The 25,962-nt window shown below is 39.8% G+C and overlaps 1 protein-coding gene and 1 long non-coding RNA gene across 23 annotated transcripts in view; one reads left to right on the top strand and one right to left on the bottom strand.

The window, feature by feature from the left end:
- LOC127514620 (uncharacterized) overlaps positions 1-22,655 on the top strand; it is a 30,973-nt gene extending 8,318 nt beyond the window's left edge. Inside the window, exons 2-3 of the long non-coding RNA XR_007930679.1 lie at positions 90-5,561; positions 6,875-22,655. This is a non-coding gene — a long non-coding RNA (uncharacterized LOC127514620). The remainder of the gene's footprint in view (positions 1-89; positions 5,562-6,874) is intronic.
- baz2ba (bromodomain adjacent to zinc finger domain, 2Ba) overlaps positions 1-25,962 on the bottom strand; it is a 101,296-nt gene that overhangs the window by 64,313 nt on the left and 11,021 nt on the right. For 21 of the 22 annotated variants that reach the window (XM_051897650.1, XM_051897628.1, XM_051897640.1 and 18 more), the window contains exon 2: positions 22,663-22,706. The exons of the other annotated variant lie outside the window; for it this stretch is intronic. The gene's annotated coding sequence lies outside the window, so the exon portion shown is untranslated. The remainder of the gene's footprint in view (positions 1-22,662; positions 22,707-25,962) is intronic. 22 annotated transcript variants of the gene reach the window in all.

The following is a 25,962-nucleotide window of genomic DNA, read 5'->3' as shown; positions in this document are numbered from 1 at the left end:
CACTAACACACTCTCAGGCTTCTCTAGATATTATCTCCCCTGATTAGCATAATCTAATCAATTTCACAAAATTGTCTTTTAATTACCAGGAGCTCCTCCGGTGTGAAACCCTCGGAGGGCCGTGGAGGAGAGAGATCTTCGGGCGCCCCTCACCGGTTCACTGGCACCTGCTCTTTGCCTGTACACGTTTGTTTACAAAACGTAAACACGGTAGCATTAGCATTACGCTGTTTCATTGGTTTAATGGCAGCTAAAAATAATCCTGGACTGATTACAAATCATTCTCCAAAAAAAGATTTTCTACTTTAACACAATTTACGGCCGTTCAATCACTCTTTGTTTGTTTATGAGATTTTGAAGTGTTTACAGGCAGAGACTAATGACTAAAAGTCAGGCTGTAAACACGCTCTTAATAAAACTAGCCCTGTGTAGCAGTGAGTAATCACGGCTGATCCTGCCAGTTTGCTTGTGTGAGAGTGTGTGTTTGTGATCGTGTGTGTGTGTGTACTTTGCCCGTGTGGGAAATGATTAACATCCAGTGACTCACAGCCCCCAACAATAACACGTAAGAGGTAAGACAACACACACACAAGTGAGGTAAACACACAAACACGCTAAATCTAGGCCGTGCAACACACGGCCTGCATGCACCTCATCCTCCTGCGAGAGCTAAAAACCACAGCGCGGGATGACATGAAAGCTGTTTCTGCTCAAATATAAGAGAGTTAACAAGCGAAGGTCTGCATCTGAACAAACTCGAGCGGAAATCCAACCGTCTATCTCTCTCTTGGGAGAGTGATTGTCCTCAGGGAACTCTTGCTCAAACAGCAGACTGTGTGACTTGGTTGTGAAGTTTATCAAGTTTATGTCGTTACAAAACAACCAACCGAGGGAGTGACACTTCAACTGGCAACCTTTAACCTAAATACATGTCCGTCAAATCAGATTCAGCCACTTCTGAATAACAGAATCACTCTTTTCTTGTACTTGTTTAGTCATGTTTATTAGCCGTTGCTAACACTCATTGGAAACTTTAAGGGTCAGCCTCCTTTTCTGTGGGCTTTTAAGACCCTCATCACATGACTTGGGACAAACTACAGAAGTACTGGTACTTTTGACATCCCTAAGGTGAACAACAAACACATATTACTACGCTACTTTTCCATTGTTTGTCTATGTAAGCACTTGCTACATGAGCATCTTTGACCATTGCTCTCGCATCTTTTTCAGTGTCTTTTTCTCTTCATTCCACTGCTTGCATCTCACATTTTTAGTTGAAAATGTGTAAATGGCCCCTAAAGGTGCAACAGGTCCAGGAAATGCAAGCTGATAAATGCTTATGTGCGCTAACAGCTAGGCCATGGCTCTGACGACGTTTCTCTCTTTCAAAGAATCACTCAAATCGCCTTCAGAGCCAAATACAAACCGGCAGGGAAAATCAGGCCGAGGTCAATATAATCTAAAAATGATTTTACACTGAGCTCTATCTGAAGGGAGAAACAGTGAGAGACAGACAATTCAAAAGAATCAGACAGAGTTCCCTCTGATTACTCCTCATCTCTCCTTCTATATACTCTTTCCCTTTGTCCTCCCCCTCTCATCTGATCATTTCATCCAATCAAGGTCCCTCACAGCTGCCACACACAGATGTGGACGCTGAACCCAATTCAAGCTTGAGAGAGAGAGGGAAAACGAGTGAATAAACCTTGAAGCAGCTGTGTGTGACAATGGAAACAACAAATAAAATGCTCACACACTCTTTAAAAATCACATCGGTCGCTCCTCACACACATACAGTGTTCACATTGTGTCCATCTACACAGTTTTGATAAGCTCCTCTCTGCGAGATAGCGAGACACTTAGAATTCAGTTTGAGGAATAACAGACATTCTCTGATGTGGACTGCTCCGCAAACACTTACTATTGGCCTGTTTTATCTGTTTCCAAATGAATGAATCCAATCTAAACTGAATCCTGCCCCAAACAAATCCTGCTCACAATCAACCCTTGGCGATGTGAGGAGACTATAAGGAGCTCTAAACCCTGGCCTTGTCAAACAAACAAACAACCACCTATATTAGGAATGTGCTCAACATATGACACAATGCAGCCATTTAGCATACGTTCAAAGCAACTAAAGGCGCTTTCACAAGACAAGCATCAGGACATGAATCCACTCTGCCCTCCACATGAAAAGTGTTGGTCATGGAAGAATGATTTTACTATTTATTAATTCACATACAACAACTAATGTGCATATAACGATTATTTGATGAAGACCAATAAAAATAAACAAATATTTCAAATAAACGAATCATCCTGCCTGTGTAGACTGACTCTATAGCACTAGCAAACAAAGGAAAGTGAAAGTGAAAGCATATTTTTTGGTTCGATTGAACGAATATGCCCACGTCACTGTTTTGATTCCATCTCGGAGCAGCGCTGAATGAGAGTGAATGAACAAGATTTCATTTGTGAGCTAGGATCTGCTGACTGACTAACTGACGTTTGATTACTTCACCATGTGAGTCAATCACGTTCACAACAAAAGATTATGAATGGCTAAAACTTTCTGATTGTCATACACAATTAATATGAAGTATAGTTACTGAAACTCTTAAATTATTTAGGCTATTACCCAGCAGATAAACAATCATTTTGGAGTTCATTAGTAGATTTGTAGGCGGCAATATTAATAAAGCATAATGAGACTCGTTTGGTCATAAATTAATCGACTTTAACAAACTGAATGATGAATAATAACACAATAACTTCTGCCACCTACTGGAATAACAATGTAACCTGCAAAAATATTCACCAAATTAATCATTCAACGAATGTGAACAAATCTTGGTTACTCTTTATTTTGATGGTCTACTTTAGACACTCTTAACTTTTCAACTATATGCCAACTAGAGTATTAGCAGTCTGTAGTAGATCAAATCTCCACCACTGCCCTGAATATGCCTTTGAGATTGTGTCGTATAACTCAATGTATTATCATTTCTCTTCAGTTTTGCATTGGCACCACCCCATACAGTTGGTAATAAAGACATGAGTTATTTTACAGAGAAAGTCCCTCTGGAGAAACCGGAGGTTAAGTGCCAATGGTAGCTCAAGGATCGCTCCTTGTGGAGTTCAAACATATGACCTTTCGGTCAATAGCCCAGATATTTAACCACTACTCCATACCACCTCAATGATGAACATAAGCAAACTTAAATGGCAAGTGTAAAATCACCAAATTGTTGTATTTAGCAGACACATTTTATTCAAAGTGACTTACAGTACACTAATTACAGGCACAGTCCCACTGGAGCAACCTGAGGTTAACATCCTTGCTGAAGGGTAAAACGGCCACAGAGCAGGACTGTGGCTTTTCTGCTCCTGTGTTATACTAGGGATTAAACTTGTTTCTATTCTCCTTTTAGAAATTGTAACACATGTAACATCTCGTCTGGGGTTAAACCAGGAAATGTTCTTTTTGAAAAATTAGCTGTTACTTAACATGACTACTGCAAAGCTCTAAGTATACATAGGCATGTTCAGAACAGCATACTACCATACTACTATTACCATTTCTGCAGGATACAGTATGCATGCCATGCACAGTATGCAAATATACTGTATATCGGAAATGCCTGGATATTTTTTTGGCAAAATGTTCTACACTGCACTGGGTTTCCTACAATGCAATGCGGTCAAGCTGGCCTTACGTTTCCTGTGTAATAAAAATAAGCTACAAATAATGATTGTTTTCAAACAGGTTTGAAATGAACACTCCCCTTGTCTTCTATTGGTCAGATAAACATATATCTGCCCCAAACTTATGTCATTGGTTAAGCCAATGTTGCTATGTCAGGCTGGGTGAAATTCTCAAACAAACAAAGTAATGTTTTGGAAGTGCGACAGAGTCACTTGTGTTTACACTTTTCAGGGATCTTACAAATATAATCAGTCATCTTACAAATGGCTTACTGACTCTGAATATTAAACTGGGATAGGAAAAAAACTAAGACAATTTGACACAATTTGATTAAAACAGTGTTGGGGTAACACATTACAAGTAACTTGAGTTACGTAATCAGATTACTTTTTCAAGTAACTAGTAAAGTAACAGATTACTTTTTCAATTTACAACACAATATCTAAGTAACGCAAGTTACTTTTATACATTTATTGACTGACAGCTCTCCTGTCCCCATGTTGAGAGAAATAAAGTGTGGAGGTGTTGTGTGTGCTGTGTGAACATGATGGTTATTGTAGTTCTAGACTAAATGTGAACATGCATTTACTCATCTCGCTGGCACGAAAACATTCAGTATTCCTCAAAATGAATAAAAACAGTGAAATGCAATCTCAGAATTTTATGCAAACCTGTAATATATAACTATATTACATTACACAAATATACTTTATGCATTTAATCTCACTTTATTAACCAATGTCTTTGCTGCTGACCTTCAATGATCTAATTCAACCATAGTAATAAGCAAAAATTACTTTAGATTTAGAAATTAGAGTGTTGAACTTCCTTCACCTCTATCCTATTCTTCTTTAATCTAGAATGGCAGCAGAGCTGAAAGGTTTGTTTGAGCTGCGCCTTCTTCTGTACAGGTGTAAATATGCATTTCCTTCAGCCTGAGGCTTATTCATTTCACTTTTAGCTTGAAAGGGCATTTACATTTGCCAAAAATAGAACTTTTTTTGTTGTTATTAAAAAAACAAGCAAGCCCAGCCCAGGTGAGAAAAAGTAATGCAAAAAACAAGGTCTGCACAACTAATTAAATAAAACTGTAATCTCGATACAGCTTACTGCAGAAGGCGTTTAATTAAACAAATATATGTGGCGCGTTTCATAGTAAAGCGCAGAACTGTGTGCTTTTACACACCACAAGCTCATGATCCAGTCTGTTCAGCATCCCTGAGCAGCTCAGTGTGCAGTAAATGCTGCTCCCTCTCTCAGAATGAAGAAATTAATATATACATTTCTTCTGATATATATCAGAATACTACCGTTTCATATTTGATTTAAAAATGTTAGTAGGCAGTACACAGATACTCTGTGCAGTATCTAGTAAGCAGAAGGCTTGTGTTCCATTCTGTACACAGCCAGGGTTCTTCGCACTTTACTTAACATGGACTCTCTGTTGTCTCCCTCTAGCTCTCTCTCTCTCTTTGAGCTTTTTAGCTATTCTTTAAACATTCATTAACATTGAGCCGTCCCACAGCCAAATGCTGAGCTCAGTCTTTAGAGCGTTCAGAGAGGTCGCTGACCTCTGAGGAGACGGAATCGAATAATGTTTCCATTTCTGTCCCTTCAGCCAATCAGATGAGCGAGGGGCGGGAGGAAGAGGAGGAGAAGGAGGGGAGGGGCAGCACACATCCTTCACGCCTCACTCACAACCAGGAAGACAGCCTGCAGAGATACAGAGCGAAAGAAAACACAGCCGTCTCTCTCTCTCTCTCGCTCGGCTCACGTATCCTGACATTCCAATCTCCTCGGAGCGAGAACAACAAACGCACTGTCATCCTCGTGGAGGCGGCCATCTTTGAGAGCTGTGAGTGTGTGTCTGCCATTACAGACGATCAGATCAGGGGAAGAGCGCAGGTCGCAGTTAGTTTAGAGTATACTATTACCCGTTACCCTCGTGAAAAACCCCAGCAGCGGGAGGGAAGAGAAAACACACACACTCGTCTCCACAGATGGACCTGTTTGATGCATTTGACTGAATCGTCCTAATGTAGTTTAATGAACGTAATAGACTGTGGTGGTAAAATTAGCTGATGGTTTAAGCCCTTAATGGTCTCCTAAATCACCTGACAGGCAAACAGTCACATCTCCATAACACGCACAACGGCTGCAGCTGTGTGTCTTACAGATGTACCTGTAAATATTTTCTCGCTGTTTAAACATTCCGTTCGTGCTGATCCTTTCAAGACGTTATCAGAGAACATGACACACGACTATCTCACAAAAACACACACACACACACACAGCTTACAACAGTACTCATGTCTCCTGCATTGATTGTGACAGAGTGTTTAGTCTCTGTACATTTGACACAAAAGGACTGGCTTTGAAATGCTACACACATACATACATTTACTTATCCATGTCAATGGGGACGTTGCATAGACTTCTACAGAGCTAGTCATAAATAAATGTATCCTAACCTAACAGAAAACTTTCTGCATTTTTACAAAAAAGTTCTGGCATGAAACTCTAGATGGCACAGGCTGATAGATCCTTAACTCAATTTGGTAACGACTGCATTGTCATCTACACAGCGCAGCTTTTTTTTTTTTTTGCTGTTGCATCAACGGCCAATGAGTTGCGGATAAACATACCGGCAGTGTTGCTGATAGAAGTCTGAAGCGTGCTTTCAGAAACCCTCCACCTTCCCCAGCTCCACCTGTATAGATCTACTACGGGGGTTAATTCATGTATGTTACATGTGCAGCAGCAGCATGTCTTACACACTCACTGCAATGTCTGTGAATGTATTGGCAGTAGCAAGTCTCGCTACTTGCTCTGCAACAGCAGCAGATCTATTCCGCCAAGACCAAATACATTAACACTGCCATATCCATTTCTATAATTATGCCAATCTCTACCGAGAGTTGTCATGACAGAACATTATTTACTGTATTTTTACACCGTTTTTTACAGATGAGATCCCCAAAAGGAGGTTTTGTCAGGTTTAGCTCACTTCTGGGTATAAATTTGTCCCCATATACAAAATGACAGGCATACACATTTACACATAGAATACTTTAAAAAAAAAAAAAAAAAAAAAAAAAAAGCATGATTCATATATATGAAATTATTTATTATTCATTAAAGGCACAATATGTAACCTTTCACCACTAGGGGTCGCCTATTCAAAACAAAGGCACAGCTTGATGATGCAGAGATTGAGCGCAGAATCATGGGAGGTGTCGTCTTCACCTCACAGCCGGAGGAAAAGAATCTGGCGGGACTCCGGCAGAAATCATGTTCATGGATGAGATTACTAAAGTTACTGTAGTATGAATCAGAACAGGACGAGTGCTGTGCTGCCACTGGAGCGATTGCTAATGAGAGACGAGCGCGACACACGCCTAGAGAGCAGAGGAACTTTTATTATGCCGCAGTCGCCACTTCCGCTTCTTCTGGTCAAGCGTATGTGGGGTAAAGCAGCTCTGTTTATCATATTAGACACATTTGAGTGTGTTGATAATGATGTTATAACGTTACTCTGTGCGTTCGCTCTGCGGCTGCTATGAGACACTTGTTGCACACTGCAGTAAGCTAGATGCATATTAGAATATCATATTAATAAATGGCATGCAATTCATTTTAAAACATATTGTATGATGGAGCAAATGCTATATTACTGCATAGTTAAAAATAAAGCTAAAAATAAAGCTGCATCTGATTATGCTATGTTAGCCACTTGACAAAATATTGTTTTTCTGAGGCATAAAAACATGGTACATGGTAACGAGATTCAAACAATAAGACTAAACGTGTTGAGCTATATAACAATGATTAGTTTTCTGTCTATAAATGCATCCAAACAGTTGTTCCCTTGCCTAATAAAACATTACATATTAAAGCGTCTTTGGTGTTTCAATGGTTTCTACAAAATAAAAATGGAAACCTAGGGTTACGCAGGTATGATGACATTGATAGGCGACGCACGGACATGGTCCGTGTCCTGGTTAAAATTGCTTATTTCTCTGGATTTAAACATTCTTGGCAACATCTGGGATAATGTAAGTACACAAGTCAACAAAATATATAACACTGTTCTAGTGGTTTTGGAATATTTTAATCCAAAAATCTTACATATTGTGCCTTTAATCACTTTTAGTTTGACCCAAAGTAAGGTTTTGTTTGATTTGGCTAACTTCTGGTGGCTTCAAAGTATAGAAAAGCAACCCCCCCCCCTACAAACACACACACACTTGTCACTTTCACTTTTGACCGCAAGTCGATTCTGCACTTCCTGCACAGCTACAATGCTGCAAATCAGTGAGAAAAACTGAGAATGTGTCTGTATTTGTTCACACAAAAACACACTAATGGCAAAGGCTGTTATCCGTGCGCGCACACACACACACACACACACACACACACACAGTCCTATGAAGCAACTGGTGATCACTTTTAAACATCACACCAAACTGCTAAACTGTTCTAATAATATAGAGGAAAGGGTGTTTCGGTTTGTTGAATGTGGCTGCATCTGACAGGTCTCTCTCTCTATCTCTCCTCTCAGCTCTAAAACACATGCACTGACAGACACTGTAGCATGTGCTCTTTCAATAGCAGATGGCTGGACACAATCTGCGCCTCTTCTGCAAAACATATCAACAGACCAATGAGAGAGTCTGCATATGTACAGTGGAGTCCAAAAGTCTGAGACCATATTGATAAAACAGACTTTTTTTATTTAAAACCTGGAAATAAAGTTCCACGACTTTTTTTATAACATAAAATAAAGAAATATATCAGATTATCTACCATATCTAGATCATTCTTCAAAATTGATGAATGATCTCTCAATTTAACTTTGTAGTCAGATTGTTATTAAAATTACATGTGTCACTAATGGAACGAGACCGTGAAAACAACAAGATGTGACGTAACGGCCAGAGACCAACAATTAAATAACACAGAATACATGCCCAGTAATAGACTTGTGTAAAAAAGAAACAATATAGCAACAATAATGTATTTGCCCCAATAATGTACTTTTTTCCCTCAGTAAACATTGATTATATATGATTAACTGTGATTTCAGTAACATTTTCAATCGATTGACAGCCCTAATTCAATACAAAAAGTTGCAACATAGAAGCATTTTACTGGTGGTCTCAAACTTACTGTGTGTGTGTGTGTGTGTGTGTGTGTGTGTGTGTGGTATCCTGGTAAATGTCCCCACAATAGTAATACTATTAGTAAAATTACTAATATTAATAGTAATTTTTTACCTTGTGGGGACTTTTTTTTTTGGTCCCTATGAATAAAATAGCTTATAAATCATATTAAAGTATGTTTTTAAAAAAAGTAAAAATGCAGAACGTTTTCTGTGAGGGTTGAGTTAAGGGTAGAGTTAGGAGATACACTTTGTACAATATATCATTATGTCTATGGAAAGTCATAAAACATGGAAACCGAACGTGTTTGTGTGCGTGTTCATATTGTGCTTGTGTCTGTTTGGGTGTGCTATGAGGTTTCCCGTAATCACCTAGTGTACAGTCATCTCTCCACACACCTTTCTCTCTATTCCCACTTGTGAATTTGTTCGAGTGTGTGACTAACCTTTATTCAGAGCGGGCCGAGAGTCTGAGCTCTCTTATTTCTCAAACAAAAATGTGTGTTTTGCCTGAAAGCAAATAACACGGTGGTTTTGAGCGTGTGTGGCCTCTATGCGCTTTTGATCCACAAACTCCACACCTCGGACTGTTTGATCGGCTTCATTGAGATCCACAGCAAATTTGAGTGCAGAAATTATTTTATCTCTCCCTGAATCACTGTGATGAATATGACAGAGAAACTGGAATATCCGAATGGAAAGTGTAACGTCCATATTTCAAATGACTCCATAATCCACATAGAAAACCAGAGATGTGCTGCAATAGCCATCAGATCATTAGCCCAAAGAATAAGAGAAGGAGTTTATATATATGTGTGTGTGTGTGTGTGTGTGTGTGTGTGTGTGTGTGTGAGATAATCCGTCCTGACTGTTTCCTGTGAAAACAGATGGAAAAACATGAGTCTTTTTTTTCCTGTGCCTGGTCAGGCTATTAATACCTCTGAGACACACACACCACACACACACACACACACACACACATTTAAACACACAGACAGACCTCTATATTCACCAGAGACACAGCACAGTTCAAAAGTCCTGTTATACAACCTGAGATTGGCTATACAGGCTTGTCATTAACACAAAAACACTCTGATATCACACACTTTCACACGCACTAACATCATCCCCTTATTTCACATGCTCTCAAACAGGCATCCAACACACACTACCTCTATAGAAACACCCAGCTGAAAGAGCAAATCACACACACACACACACACACACACACACACACACTGAAAGACAAAGACAGGCATTTGGTTACAATTAAACATGTCAGAGACACAAAACCAGGGGCAAACACATTAAACCCTCTTTCTCTACGCAAGGCCTCATCTATAGTGAATGACAACGTGCTAAATGCTTTTAATTGCCATCAATTGGATCTAGAGAGAAACGGAGGGAAAACCTCATAAAACATGTTTTGTTTTTCCTTAAGGCTGCAGTTAAAAATCCAAACGTTTTTGTCCAAACCTACGGGCGGCGTGAATGCAATATTCATTTTGCTGCAGGAGAACAATCCATGCATAACAATGAGATTTGCTAATGAAATCAACCATCAACCTGCAATACATACATATTAAAGCAGCTTGCGCTGTCACCCGCTTTGTGCATCGTTTGTTCCTCCTGCCGTCTCTTCAGTCTCCCTCTCCCTCACTCTTTCCGACCTTTCTATCTCGCGCTCACCTTGAGTTTTAATAGCTGTATTAACACAAAATGATGATCGCACATTTCCACTTCTTTGACCTGTGCGACACACACACTCACACACCTGTGCAAAAAGGTGAGACCCGGATGCGCTGTGACCGTAGTGACATAACTGAGAAAGATGTGATAATTTCTTCGAATGTTTGATGAACCGCTACCACAATGACCAACTGATTACAAGCAGCCAAAAAAGATAAACAGATAGACAGAAGTGTTGTACAACGTAACAGTGAACGTACTGATCTCAGCCATCTATATATCATACTGGCTGGACTGGATATTGTAAGCAGATAATATCAAGGCTTGTTTTTACCAATTCAAACAGTATACTCTGTGCAAGTGTGCATGCTTCAAAAAACTAAATTATCCATCCAATGACTGATTTCTGATCTGCCACAACATTGACAGAGATCACATAATAGATAGATAGATAGATAGATAGATAGCAACATCTGCCAATTTAAGAGTTTTTCTCGGTATCAGTTAATTATCGGCTATGCGTATCGGCCAAAATTTTTCATCCCGATAGAGCAAGAAAGAGAAAGAGAGAGAGGGAGAGTGTGTGTAAGGAGTGTGTGAATGGCCATTTCTCCCTGCTGACACAGCCTCCATCTGCCACTGAGCCGTGCAGAGAGGCACAGCGAGAGAGAGAGGGGGAGAGAGAGAGAGAAGGAGAGGAGGGAGGGCAAGAGGCAGTGCTGGTGTGATGGAGAAGGAGAGAGAGCGCTCACGCTCACCTTGGTGTCACCTCTGCTGAGCTGAACGGGATGATGGGATAGGTAGAGACACAAAGACGCTCTGCCCTCTCTCCCACACACACACACACACACACACACACACACACACACACACACACACACTCACACCTCTCTTCTCTGTGCTCCATCTCTTTTCTGCTCGCTCACACACGCACAGAGTAACGGCACAATCTGTGATCACTGAAGCTGTTTGAGCCAGATATCGTCTCTGGGGGATTTACACACACAAACAGGTGCACACACATGCAGAAATATGCACACATACACACCAACCTACACGGGCCGTCTCGTGAGATCCCCGTCTTTCTCTTAAAATGCACATATACACACACACACTGTGGAATACACACACAAACAGACACACAAAATAGGGCAAGCAGAAAGATTTTTGACACACTTCTAAACACACACACAGAGAGCCCGAGGGCAGGGTTTGAAATGAGAGGCAGCGTTTTAAAGAGCTCGCTGAATTCCACCTGTGATTAGTGTGGCTGCAGGGCTGATGGATCACGGCGGACACATTTCACTCGCTCGCTGCTTATCTCTCTTTCCCTTCCTCCTTTTTTTCTCCGCTCTCTTTTCCTTTCTCTCTCGCTCCTTCCCTCCCTTTTTTCCTCTCCGTCTCGCTCTCTCTCATCCTGGCTCTGATTTTTCACTTTTCTTCTCTCCTCTGCGCTTTAAATCCTCTCTGCTCGCATCGACATCTACACTAATGCCCCCTCTTTTTCTCTGTATTTTCTTTCGCCATCTCTCTCCCTCTCCGTGTGTGCCAGCAGGGAATGACCTAGCAGCTGGGTCCTCTGGAACAGACCAATAAAATACTAAATATCTCCCTGCACATCACCCACACACAGACACAATGCCCCCCTCTTCCCTGGACCATCTGCACGCCAAACCATCCGTCCCTCCCCCCTGACACTCAAGACCCTTGTGAGCTGTAAACAATAGCCAGATATGATGGAAAAACGTTCTTGTTGTATCCGCGGCTCTAAACCACCACCCTGATTATAGTGACAGACCAATAAATCGATATTTTGCAATTTCGAAATTATCATCACACTGACTGATAATCGTGTCCCCCCCTGTTGTAGTTCCCCCTTGTGTCACTTCTAAAATCTACTTCTAGTTTTGTGACGGTATAATGTGCATTTTTGGTTTATAAATATTCTTGAGTGAATTAAATCAGCAATTTGCTATCATTAAATTATCATTATCGTACTGCTTGAAATACTTGATTCTGATTGGTCATTCAGCAGTCAAATATTTTGGTATAATGACAGCGAAACTGTCCTAATATTCATGAGATGCTCTAAAGCATCATCCTTTTAGTCAATACTGCGGTTTAGCATTAGGTATGTTTACATGCACTAATTGTCATCAATCTGAACGAATCCAATCTAATTTCAGAATCTGAAAGTTCTATTTATGGGTCAGTGACGTGACGGGTCATTTTTCTGTCCAAAGGCCTTAATAATAATAAAAAACAAAGATATGACATCCAAAAGTATGTAAGGTAGTACAACTAGATCTCTTTTATTGAATCCAAAAGGTTTTAATTATATTTTTGCCACATATAAAGGTATTTTAAAAATTTTGAAGTGTCAAAAGTTCATTCGGTTTAACCGTCCAAAGGCCAATACAGCCATTTCATTTGTGTTTAAAATATCTTAAAATGTAATAAATGTATATATTATTTATTCTGCCATGATTTTCTAACATCATTTATCAACATAGTGCAAAATGGTATTAAAATTATGTCTAGAAGTCGTTGCTTTGTTATGAGAAAGAATGTCCGGAAAAGTGAATTTCATTGATGTCATTCAGAGTAACCAATATAAAAAAAAGGACCATTTTGGGTCAAGTCATGCGGTCAATATCATGTGACAGGATATGACATCATTCAGACACCTGCACAGGACCACATGGTCATGAAGCAAAGTAACTAACTCTCTTTTAACTATTTGAAAAATTCATGTTTTCACTTGCTCATATCGTACAACCGCTATAAAACATGAAAATGTTGTAATATTTTAAAAACTTGTACTAAATATAAAATGTTTGATTGTCCTTTTGCTAGCTAGCTAGATATCAGCCTGTTAGCATTGTTTGAAAATAGCGTCATTTGGTATAACCAAAGTCCCTTAAGACAAGTCATTTCACTCGACGGCCATCTTTGAAACGCCTCTTGGGCATTCAAGTGCAGCTCCTATCTCTTTGAATGGGGAAACATCAAATTCTCCACAGCTGTTTGCCAAGCTTTCGATTAAATTTCATATTTGAAATCACCAATGAAATCTGACAACAACTGTCTCATAAATTTTGTTTCTAAACGCTCAAATCATGACAAAAAAAAAAAAAAAAGTTTTCAGGCTAGATCAAGCTAAATGCACAGACGCAGTCCTAAATGCGTGTCTCGCGTCTCATTTCGGAGGCGCGCGTCTGACTGTTTCTATAGGAACCGGAGCTTCTAATGGCCGCTGCAGTGACGCGATGACTTTACCAATCGGCGATTGGCTCTTATTTAGAAGGTGGGACTTATTCCGCCATATTGCGCGTTGCACTTTCTCCCATTCAAAACAATAAGAGTGACGCGTCTTGTGTTATTCTATAGTCTTTGGTATAACCAAAAGTGTCATTCGGTAGAACCGAAATTTGGGTTAAACCAAATGACTTTTTGGTGACAAATTTTGTCAGTCTTGTAAAAAAAATGACAAAAGCAGTGTTAATTGATTATAAAAACCACATAATCTCATTGTTAACACTTAATAAAACTTAAAAATTAATTATATGTTTTTTTTTACACTTTTTAAAACCTTATTCATCAATAACCCTTATATGAACCCTAAATTTTGCAATCAATTAGAGCTGCACGATTCTGGATAAAATGAGAATCACAATTTTTTGGTTTCAAATAGAGATTAAATAGAGATTCTCCCACGATTCTGAATATACAACCAAACAGGTTCTGACAAAATGTAAATTGCTGACTCTAATTGCTGGAAAATGTTTGAATGAATTATTAAAAAAAAAAAAAAAAAGGTTTTAAATGAATTCAATGACTCATTAATAAATACTTGTTTCATTGCTGGATGATGAATCAGTGTTTTTGAACGAATCTTTTGAATGAATGATTCAATGACAAATACATTTTTTAGCAGTCAGTTGTCGCCACCTAGTGGAATTAGATGTAATTAATACAACCGTTATTTGACGTGCCAAGTTCGTTTCAAAAGGTAGTTTGCTCTATTTTGATCGCTATCGTATACATTGGTGTTTAAATACTAACTTCAAACTTATATCTCAGTACTTCTGTGATAATGTGAATATTTGTAACACAGAAATAACTAATGCGTGATTCAAAACGGCTCTCTCTGGCTCTGGCAGCACGAACACAGATTTGAACGTTCCGGTATGATTTTGTCAAAGGTTTAATAGACGCGGGAGAATCGCTGTCATTAATAAAGTAGGATCGCGCTTGAATCGAGATCGCGATCTTTTTACGATTAATCGTGCAGCTGTACAATTAATTCACATATCCTTTTACATGTGCAAATTCCGAACAAAACCACCCCTTTCAATCCAAACGAAATTTCATTCGGATAGATTGAGGTGTTTATATGAAGCCTTTTCAATCCGTTTGAGCCATCAATCCAATTACTAAGGGATTATTTGGGAGCATGTAAATGTAGCTATTGCACTGTGGTGCTCATGTGGGTGGTGCAGGTTTGAGTCTGCCTGGCATCATTTCCCAATCCTGTTCCCTTCTTTTGTGCATCCATTTCCCACTATCGCTATAAATAAAAGCAGCAAAAATGCCCAAAAATCGCAGGCAGAGACCCCTACCACCACACACGAATCAGCAAACTTTAATCGCTTCTATTTCTAAGACTCCATACCCACCTCTCTCCCTGTTTTTTTTCTCCGTCTCAGCCTCTCTTTCTGTAATGACCTCCCTGAGGTCCAGTATCGCAGCTCTCTCTCTATTTCCAAGAGGTGAGGGAGGTTCTGCGAATGCACACCCAGCGTAATGAGCTCTCCCTGGACACCCAGAATACAAAAAGCCCCTGATATGCTCTGAGAATCTCCCCGGACCACCCTGGATCCAGATCGGCCCGGCTCCGGCACTCTACAGCTCTGAGCTCGGAGGCCCGCCATGGGTTCTCTCTAAATACCCCGGGCCGAGGGAGGGAGACCCCTGGGTGGCTTGCTATTCCAGGGTTGGATGTGTGCGTGTGTTTATGTCTAGGAGTGTGAATGAGATAGGTGTGAGAAAGTGTGGATGGTGTGAAAGGTGTGTTTATGAGGGGGTCAAATCTCGGTGTGTGAGAGAGTGGGGCAGTTAGATTCAATAGAATCTCTTTAACCTTCTTTGAGGGCCCCCAACCTCCCCAAGAGCCCCTCTAACTGCCCTTAACCGCCCGATTCCTCTGAGAGATTGGAAGCCCGCCGGCCGACCTCAAAAACACACCCCCCCCTCATCGCACCTCGTACACACACATTTTTACACTCTAAATGGAACATAAACCCTACAGAGTAAAGCATGTAAGCTGTGATGCTGCTTTTTTCTTTCACACAAACACACACAGTTTATGGCTTCTGTTCAGTAAGAGTCATAAGTGTGTGTTTGGATCCACAGCCGGCCTGTCAAATTTGTGGCAGTAAAGCAAAGCCACTCCTTTTTATATTTGCCCTTCAAAAAAAGACATAAATAATGGCCTGTGTGCGTGTGTGTGTGTGTGTGTGTGCTCCCTTGAGGTGCGCATCCTGTGCTGAACACACACAGCGAGAGAAAGAGACGGAGAGAAGATGAGCACAGAGCAAAATGAAGGAAGAGCAGGGGAAAAAAAACAGAGGTGGGGAGAGAAATGAGAGGGCTCACACACACACACACACACACACACTCTCCCTCTGCGTGCAACTGCGGTGTAAATGTCATCATGTACACAGTTTATCCTCTGTGTGAGCGAGAGGTGCAGATGAAGGGAGAGAGCGAGAGAGAGGAGCGAGCGAGCCCACTGCAGAGAGGTAGACGGGAGCATACAGCCTCTTCTTCTGTTTGTTCATTAGTATTCCAGCACTCACTCCTTCAGATCCGTCCTCACACCGCTTTTAGCATCAGCACGGGAAAACACACACAAACACATACACCAGCACTAGAAAGAGATTAGCTATGTTCGATGTGTTTTGTCCATCTTCCAAACCATCTCAAACTCTTGTCGCTTCAAAGGCAATGAAAATACTTCACAATCGCAAGACTATAAACCCTACATGCTGTTTACGGAAATAAGTTCACCCAGACTAATTACATGACATAATGTGATCAAGTCAAGACATTTTGACGGATACTGATTACTTTCAAGAGAAGATATTAGAGTTGGGGTCTTAATTTTGTGCTACTGGTTTTGAGTGGCCTTGGTCTGGGTCTCAGCTTATGGTCAGACAAGATAGTAGTCTGTCTCCAATGTACTTAAGGTCTTTCCTATTACATAGAATTTAAAAGAATTTAATGGAAATTTAGACAAATGCTGTACACTTTGATATCCCATGGCTTTTTTAAAAGCATTACAGGTGCACATGCCATATTTTTAGATTGTGAGAACTATTAGTATAAACTAGTATGATGACAACCCAAATAAAATTTGTAATTATTTTTATACATTTAAGTCACACTAATGAATAATGGTTTTACATTTAGTTTTTGATATGATGATTGCAAAAATTGTAAACCTCATCAAATGAATATAAACTAAACAACTAAACACAATAAGAACATTGGCCTAATATTAAATAAAAAGAAAATATTTAGTTTGACCTCCTAAATTTGACAATCATTTTCATTTTCTAACCTTCACAACCATTTACTGAAAAGGAAAAAAAAAATCTATTCATGGAAAGTCCCAGATATTACCTAAGCTGTGCAAAGTTCAGCATTTTTTCTATTTCAGTTGTTTGGTTGACTGTGTGGGTCTTTGTCAGAATCTAGGCCTCAAGAGTCCTATTCTTGACCTGGGTTTTATTGGGTCTACAACTGGAACTGGTTTAGCTCTCTCTAGGTCTCAGAGGGTCTAGTGTTGACTCAAACTCTAGAAGGCATATTGTCAGATGATTTTCATTGTGCATTGTTCGCGAGTTAATGTTGATAAAGATGTGGAAGACGCCAAGAAGTGTTGTAAGTGGCATCTAAAGGAAGCATTTCAACTTTGTTTTTTAGTGAATGGCTTGAAAGCTTTTAAAAATGACATTTCATGATTCATCTTCATCTAAGGACTAAGCTTTTTTAAGAGAGACAGTGGTTTCAGCAAATGGTCATTTACCCAGGTAAGAAAACGACTCAAAATCAAATATTTTTCACTCAACTGTTGCTTGCTTAATGGCATAAGTGGCCGCATGAAGAAAGCCTGAAGGTCACTACTGGATAATTCTGAGTCGTTTCAGTAAGTTTGTAAGAGCAGTGCCGATAAAGCGCTTGCTCTTATGCCGAGCTGCTCTAAAAAGCCTCAATGCTTTGTGTCCGTTTTTGATTTTTTTTTTTTTTTTTTTTTTCCAGCAGAAGGTGTTACAGACCATCAGGATACCCAAATGGTTGGATAGGTTGGTCTTAAGTTATATGCAATCCAAAAACATGCTAACCACGCTGACACACCCACATGGTTCCACAGTGTTTAGCTGAACCACAATCAACAAATAGGTAGTTTCCATTATTTCAAAAGGACACCTGTCTTAGGGCTGGGCTCGCCAACTTAAAACATTTGTGGATCCTTTTGTGGAGCATTAGCGAGATATTGCTTCAGATTTGAGCACTGCCTGCTGTGGCTGTGTCAGTTTAGCCAGTGCACTATTTGTCAAGTCTGTTGTAGGTGTAGTGTATTGTAGTGATTCTGATGTGGATAGGGTGGTATTATTGGATGGATCTCCACGGTAACGGGCGGGTGAAACTCAATCGGAGTCTCTGAATGTCGCTCACTTAGATGGCCACCCGCTGATCCTGACCTTCTGGATGTTTTTTCCCTCTCCTTTTCTCTCTCTCTCCCTCCCGCCCTCTCAGCCCCGTCTTCTAACTCTTCTATTTTCTGTATTCATTTATCTATCTTTCTAGTTGTGATGGATACTAGAGTGTATACATGTTATTTTTGGCTTATGTTGTCATTGAGCTGCCACTTTAAAGCACAACGACATCAGCAAATGAATAGCATCTATACACTTTGTGTAGAGCATGTGTATTGTGTGTGTGTATATGTATGAATCCATAGATGAAGACACTCTTATGCAAGTGGGGGGCCTGGCTAAGACAAGATAACAGGAGATTATGTTTATGATATGTACTCTGAACATTAACTGCCTCATCTAACTGACTCGTTCTTTCTCTCTATGGAAGATTCAGTATTTATTGCTGTATCCTCTGGTACAGTCAGTATCAGCATGGCCTCATACCCTGGCCAGGGCATAAATATTCAAGACAAGAAGGAACAGTAAAATCGCAAGCGGCAAGCAAAGGGACCGAGGGAGAGAAAAAACAAAAGGGACCAATGACAGACACTTGAGGCACCCCATTTCTCCTTCGCTGTGTGTGTGCATATGTGTGTGTCCAGCATTTTGTACTGAGGTAATAACTCTCACCAGGGATCTGGAAGACCCAGCAGAGTTCAGGCAGGGGTCCATTACACCTTTCACACACACATGCACAAAATCCAGCAGGCCTGCATTATTTGTATCAAACAACCGGTATGTTTTGCCTCTGACGCACAAGTACAGACACACTCCTACTGCACAGCACCAGCAATGAAAACAGACCCCTCTACCATGATTCCTGCTCAAGATCCAGCAGGAAGTATGAGCTATGAGCCGTCCCCAGGGACGCAGGAAAGAGAAAGAGAGAGGCCAGGAGCCTGACACTGCCTGGCCAAGATCTATGCTCAAACACACTCTCTTGCCTCTTTTTTTTCTTTCACCACCCTCTTTTGTCTTCCTTTGCTTTCATTTCTTGTTCTTTCTCTACTCGAAATAAAGAGTAGTAGGTTACACTGAACATACTCATATCCACTTTGTGCAGAGAAATGCCATTTCCTCTGCTTTATTATTCTCTTTTCCCCTCTGTGGGAGGCTGGGAGGAAAGTTTGCTTTGAAGAGAGAGGGTTTAACATGTGCACTAATAAATAGCTGGTTTGCCCCTGGGCAAGATTGCAAAAGCTCAGTTCTCTCTCTTCCATATAGTCTCCAGCATTTTCAGTGACTACAACTTATAACCTCCATTTCAGAAAGAAAAGGATAGAAGAGTGTGTTTTTCCTCAATATGTCCTGACAGACCTGATTTTACTTTACAATTTCAACTCTCCAAAGAGACTTGTTGATATTCTCTCTATCCATAAACTTTTGTAATTCCCTCTGGGTGTCCAAGCAGTGTTTTGTTTTGTTTGTTCCGTCTTCTCTTTTTTTATGAGAAAGGAAAGTTATTCCTTATAACTGATACTCTTGCAAGGCTTCAGTATGCCTTTGTTTAGTTTCTAATATTAGTTAACACTACATATATTTGTTTTAATGCATTTGGCAGACACTTTTATTCTAGGAAACTTAATTTACATTTTATTATTTCATGAAATTTATCAGTTCATAAATCAAACCTGTGGCATTTGTGTTGCCGTTCTCTCTGAGCTACAGGAATGCTATATCCTTACTTTGCTTGCAATGCTACATTCTCAAATCTGTTTAAAATTGTAATTGAATTGATTACATGTTATGCAGATTACAAATCAAATTAAGTCAGAATTAACTGCCTATATCAATATTTGCTGAGAAATTTTAAAATAAATCAAGCATGTTACATTATTGTGGTAGATGAGTAAACCGTTGAATAGATGTTACAAAAAGTGGATTTAGAAAACAATATATTACTTATTTCCATTTCATTAAACATAAGCCTATCAGTGACCTATAGTCCACAGCAATTAATTCTGTAATTGAGTCACCAAACTGTCTGAGTTAGACTTAATAGCTGGGCTATTTTTTATTTTTAAATGCGGAATTAATGCTGTTTTTTTTTTTTTTTTTAAAGACGCTGTTTTTTAGTGTCCAGTGTTTAGTATTATTTATATACTATTATAGTACTTACTAATATTTTTAAATAGCTTTTCATTTTTTTTTATTTCCAGATTTCTTTCTAATTTTAGTTTTAGTTATCTTGTTATGTGCTTTGTTATATTATATATATATATATATATATATATATATATATATATATATATATATATATATATATATATATTTATATATATTATATAGCTTTAATTCATTTCAGCAACCAAGAAATTTCTTAATTTAATTTTTTTATGTTTTTGTTGTTTTTCATCTAATATTTATATTTTATTTTATTTCAGCTTTATCTCAATTACCAAAAATGATTTTTAATAGTCTTAGTTAACAATAACAACAATAACGACTCTAGACCACAAAACCAGTCATAAGTCACACAGGTATATTTGTAGCAATAGCCAACAATATATTGTATGGGTCAAAATTATTGATTTTTCTTTTATGCCAAAAATCATTAGGATATCAAGTAAAGATCATGTTCCATGAAGATATTTTGTTCATTTCCTACCATAAATATATTAAAAATTTATTTTTGTGAGTGGATATGCATTGCTAAGGACTTCATTTGGACAAATTTAAAAGTGATTTTCTCAATATTTTGATTTTTTTGCACCCTCAGATTCCAGATTTTCAAATAGTTGCATCTCAGCCAAATATTGTCCTATCCTAACAAACCACATCAACGGAAAAAGCCTATTTATTCAGCTTTCAGATAATGTATAAATCTCAATTTCAAAAAATTGACCTTTATGACTGATTTTGTGGTCCAGGGTCACATTTGCATTTCATCCAGTTGATTTTGAATGTAAGGGAGACCTGTGCCTTATCTACTGCCTGCTCTCAGTGAATATGGTTTGAGGCACATTTTCTGCAAGTCAGAGGCCATGATTAAATGTGTCAATTCCTTTACCACCTTATTTTAGTAATTAATTGTAGTAAATGAAGGTGTTGACAGGCCTAAAAACAACAAGCTTTTTTCCAGTTGTTCTAACTTTACTAGGGCAATGCCTAAGCATTAAAAGGACCTTCCTTCAATGCGCAATTGCCTTGTAAGTCAGACATACAGGAATGTTAGCGTGATTCATGCTGAAATCCTGGCCTGTCTCGCCTTCACTAAACGAGCAGAGCCGTTGAGCACGGATGACCCTTCACGCCTTCCTACAATTCCCAGAAATCAATGCTCGGATGGAGCTTCCATTACCATTATTGATGGCTGAGACGGTGGCTGTGACTGCTGCCAATGTGAGAGGCCGCAATGATGTGTAGCTGAGAGCCTATCTTTGTTTCGCTGCCTATTTCCTGTCTGTATCTTTCGGTTTTTCCCTATCCCATTCTCTCTTTCTTGCCATCCATATATTTCTTTCCATATATATTGTTTCCTCTAGAGTGTGAATGAAACACTTTTCTAATAAAAGTCATCTGTAAGCCACCACACACACACACACACACACACACACACGCACATCTGAGGAAGCACTTGGTCTACACACAGCTGCATGTTCACCTGAGGCAGCTGCAGTCCGTTTCTCAGTCTTTAAGCACTCCAGAACTCAAACTCTACACTGTCACTTGTTAGTGGTAGAGACAGAGAGAATGAGAGGGAGGAGGAGACAGCGAGAGAGTGGAAAGAAATGTCCTTGTATTTCTGTCACTCTCTGAAACCACCAGGGAGCTAGGGAATGAAACGATGCAGCCGAGCAGAGAGCCCTGAGAGCCTGCCGCCCGCCTAGCATCACCGCTAACACCGCGACCAGCATCCGCGCTACCAATTAGCCTGAGCCCACACAGGGAGAGAGAGAAACCGGCTGATTTGTTTGTTCCAAAGCACAAGCTCTCTCCACCGCAGCGGTTCGTTCAAGAGACTCGGCTGTGAAAATGAATTGCCAAATTAAAGATCTTTACAAATGCAAAAAAAAAAAAAGAAAAAAGCACGCTTAAGAAATGTCAACCTAACAATTGCCTTTGGAGAGCTTTGTTTCAGCTAATTGGGAGGGAGAAGGGTGAAAAGAGAGGCTCACATCCTAAGAACGAAATTAAATTAGGTTTAAATCAGCTGAATCTGTGTTCACCCTTTTCGGTTACAGCGTCCAATTACCCGAAACAAACACAGAGGTGCATAACCGTGACAAATGACTTCAAAACTGGAAAACTGGTCTTGCAACAAATGCAAAGTCACAGAAGGAAGGTTTAAAAAAAAGTGATGACAACTGGCTATTAAGCATTATAGTACGAATACTCACTGAGTGGGAGTGTCCTCAGCTGTGTGACATCACTGCTTGTCCACCTGTAGCAGACCAGAGAAGAAAAAAAAAAAGAGAGAGAAAAGTGTTTTAATGGCACATTTGTTCACTAAACAGAAACAAAACTGAGATAAACTGCCCTAAATAAGACTTAATAAGCAGCTTGTCCCCAAGGGAAAAAGTCAAAGGCAACAGGTTTCAGTTTTGTGGCTAGAGAAATACAGTGTGTTTACACCCAACCTGTGGCTGCCAATGGTTTTAACTAAGAAAAACACATGCATACGTACACAAAGACACTGACAACCACTTTTCACATGCCCACACACGTAAAGCAAAAACACATGAATGTGTGAACGCTCATGCACGCTCCTGGTTCCGTCTTTTTTCCTGCTAAACCTGTTGGAATTACAGCAAGGCTTTAAAACCCAGGGTGTGTGGGACAATTTTCCAAGCACACACACTGACTTGTGCAGAAAACCAGCCTGCTCCAGTTCTCTCACAGCATTTGTTTGTGTATGTGTGTGCTCAAGAATTATCAGGAACATCACAGCACCGAGACACAAAGGTGAAACAGACACACAAATCAGATTCGGTTCCCAATCTCCTCAATCTGCACAGATAACAAGCTGCACACACACATACTGCTCAGAAACAAACACCACATGCACAGGGAGGAAAAAAAAAAGCTAAAGCAAATTACTACCACAAACGAACAGCAGACACACTCAGAGTAATCTGTGGCTGGGCAGTTAGTTCCTCTTTTTAGTTTTTTAAAACATTTCCATCTGGGCAGAGTTAGAAGTCTGGAAGAGTTTACCACTGTTTGCTACACACTGAGCCAGGCTGTGACTGACAGCATCCACGCGTCAATCAAAATCCGACTCATCCGTCCGCGGTGGAGGCGCTCCATCGCCGCAGTGACCAAGGACACGTGCGCTGTTAGAGCTGATGTCACTGGGGGGAGTTCAGTCGTAATGACAGCTCAGAGAGACGGAGACTGAGATAATGGCGAGCACACTAGTGGGTTTGATCATTTTTTAGATGATACATACGGCCTGATCATTATAACAATAACACGGCGCTACTGCAAACGAAGGCCCTAATGTGTGTGTAGTGGAGCTCTCCCCAAACATCTTCATCCATCCTGAGGACCAGCTAATCAAAAACGTCTTGACACTACATTTTTTTTTATTGACTTGCCTAGGGGGAGGAATTTAGATGAAATGATAACGCACCCCCTTTGGATAGACTGCAAACTGTGCGCAGCTGTGAGGATGGTGTGCGAGGAGAAAAGACGGGAGGGAGGTTTTTTCCCCCCTTTTTTTGTTCTTTCTGCTCCAGGTTGATACTTCCTGTCGGAGGAGCCGGTCCTTTAGGGAGCACCTTGCCACGACTGCAGACGTTTAGCTCCAACCCTTCAGAGAAACACAGGCAAGTCCCGACAATCTATCTCCCGTGGAATCGTCTCACCCGTCCAGTTTCAGGAAACTGATCCCTAAATAGAAGTGATTCATCTTTTTTCATACAATATGAGCACACACAGCACAAAGAGACTTCTCTTTCCTTTTCTCTCGCTTTCTCATCTCTTTCTTGCTCTCTCTCCCTCTCTTTGCTCTGTATGATTCAGTGTGGCTGCAGGGCAGAGTCTTTTATCGCTGTATTATGCCTGACAAAATGGAATCTGTGTGTGAGTTCTGTGACTGGGAAGAAACAACCTTGGACCAGATCTCTTTCTCTCTTGTCGATAATCCTATTCTTTCATTATTAGGCCGATTGTGGTTTCTCCATTGAGAAAAGAAAGGAAGAAAAAAGATAAATACAGATGAAAAAAAATCCTCATACCTGGAAACACTTCCCTAAAAAATGGCCACCAGACAATTAGCTCCATCTGAGAGAGAGGAGGGGGTTGGCTATAACTTAAACTGCCCACACTGGAGGTCATCACTCACACGCTAATGGAAGACCGTGCTACACACACACACACATACACAGAGTCACTCTCTCTCACACACACACACACACACAAGGACACAGCAATCGTCTTTGAACGGATTGCTAAACACTGCGGTAATTTCGCTTTACATTTGTGGTAAAAGTTCATCTGTTCAGAACACAGCAACTCGTGACAATAAGGCCAAATTAATATTCAACCCATTTCCTATCCTCGCTTTCCTTCACCTTTGAAGTCTGGTGGAAATGAAGACCAGATGGAAGCAAAAGGAAGAACAAGAGTGAGCAAAAGAGAGAGAAAAAAAACACTCATGTGTCTCCACATGAAATGGAGCGCTTTTTAAACAAAGGTAGAACATGTGGGAAAGTTTCTGAAGCTCTGCATCGCCAGACACGGCAGGAACAGAAAACATGTTTTAGGCACTCCCAGATACGAAAACAAACAAACTAATGGGAAAATGATCAGGGGCCAGTTGCATAAACATAGCCATCATATTAAGACAGTGTCTTAAGATCTACAGTAGTATGACCCACTATCAGTTAGTCAATCTTACTTTTCAGTATCAAATTTATCAAATCTATGTTTCATTGATTAAAAAAAAAAGTTATGAATAGTCTCAAAGAAAAAAAATTGATGACTAACTTGTAAGACTAGTCTTAGTGGCTTATGCAACCGGCCCCAGAGGCTTTACTTTAGGTTAGCCTATAAGTGAAATGCTGTAAAATGCACGCAAAATGCAAAGCCTTACAAGAGCTTTTGAGAGCACTCACTTAAAAAGTTTATTCACTAGTCAAAGGAATCTCATGACTGTGCATGTCATGTTTCGAAATGCTTCTCGATAGTGAATAAGCATCATGAACACACTTTTAATGGTCTCTATGACGAAATGACAAAGTCATAACTGCGGTATGTTAAAGGAACTGTAATTACATAACCCATTTTTTCTCTTGAGTTTAAATAAGTTTACATTCATTTTCTCTTACGTTTAAATACTAAAGATGTTTCCAATAAAAAAAATATATCTAAAAAAGACTGGATTTACAGAAATTGTTCTGTTCTTATCATCTGGTCACTCCTCAAGCAGTTTGTAATCTTTTGTGATAGTTGTATCCCAATTATAGCCAAGCCCTCAAAGCAGGATCTCAGTATCATATAGCCAATATGGGAGAGAACTCAAATGTGCAAATCATTCTGAGAAACCAAATAATGTATAGATTATTAACAACTATTAAAATGTTACATATACAGTCATTGATGCTTGTGGAGGCAACATATGGCATAATGAAATAAGGTAAACATTTGTGTAAATTCGGTTATTATTTTGTCTAGTGGAATCTATCTGGAAATGC

This window comes from Ctenopharyngodon idella, chromosome 6 (genome assembly GCF_019924925.1).
Source record: "Ctenopharyngodon idella isolate HZGC_01 chromosome 6, HZGC01, whole genome shotgun sequence".
NCBI lineage: Eukaryota > Metazoa > Chordata > Actinopteri > Cypriniformes > Xenocyprididae > Ctenopharyngodon > Ctenopharyngodon idella.
The sequence above is the reverse complement of the archived record's forward strand: the minus strand, read 5'-3'. Positions and strand labels throughout refer to the sequence as shown.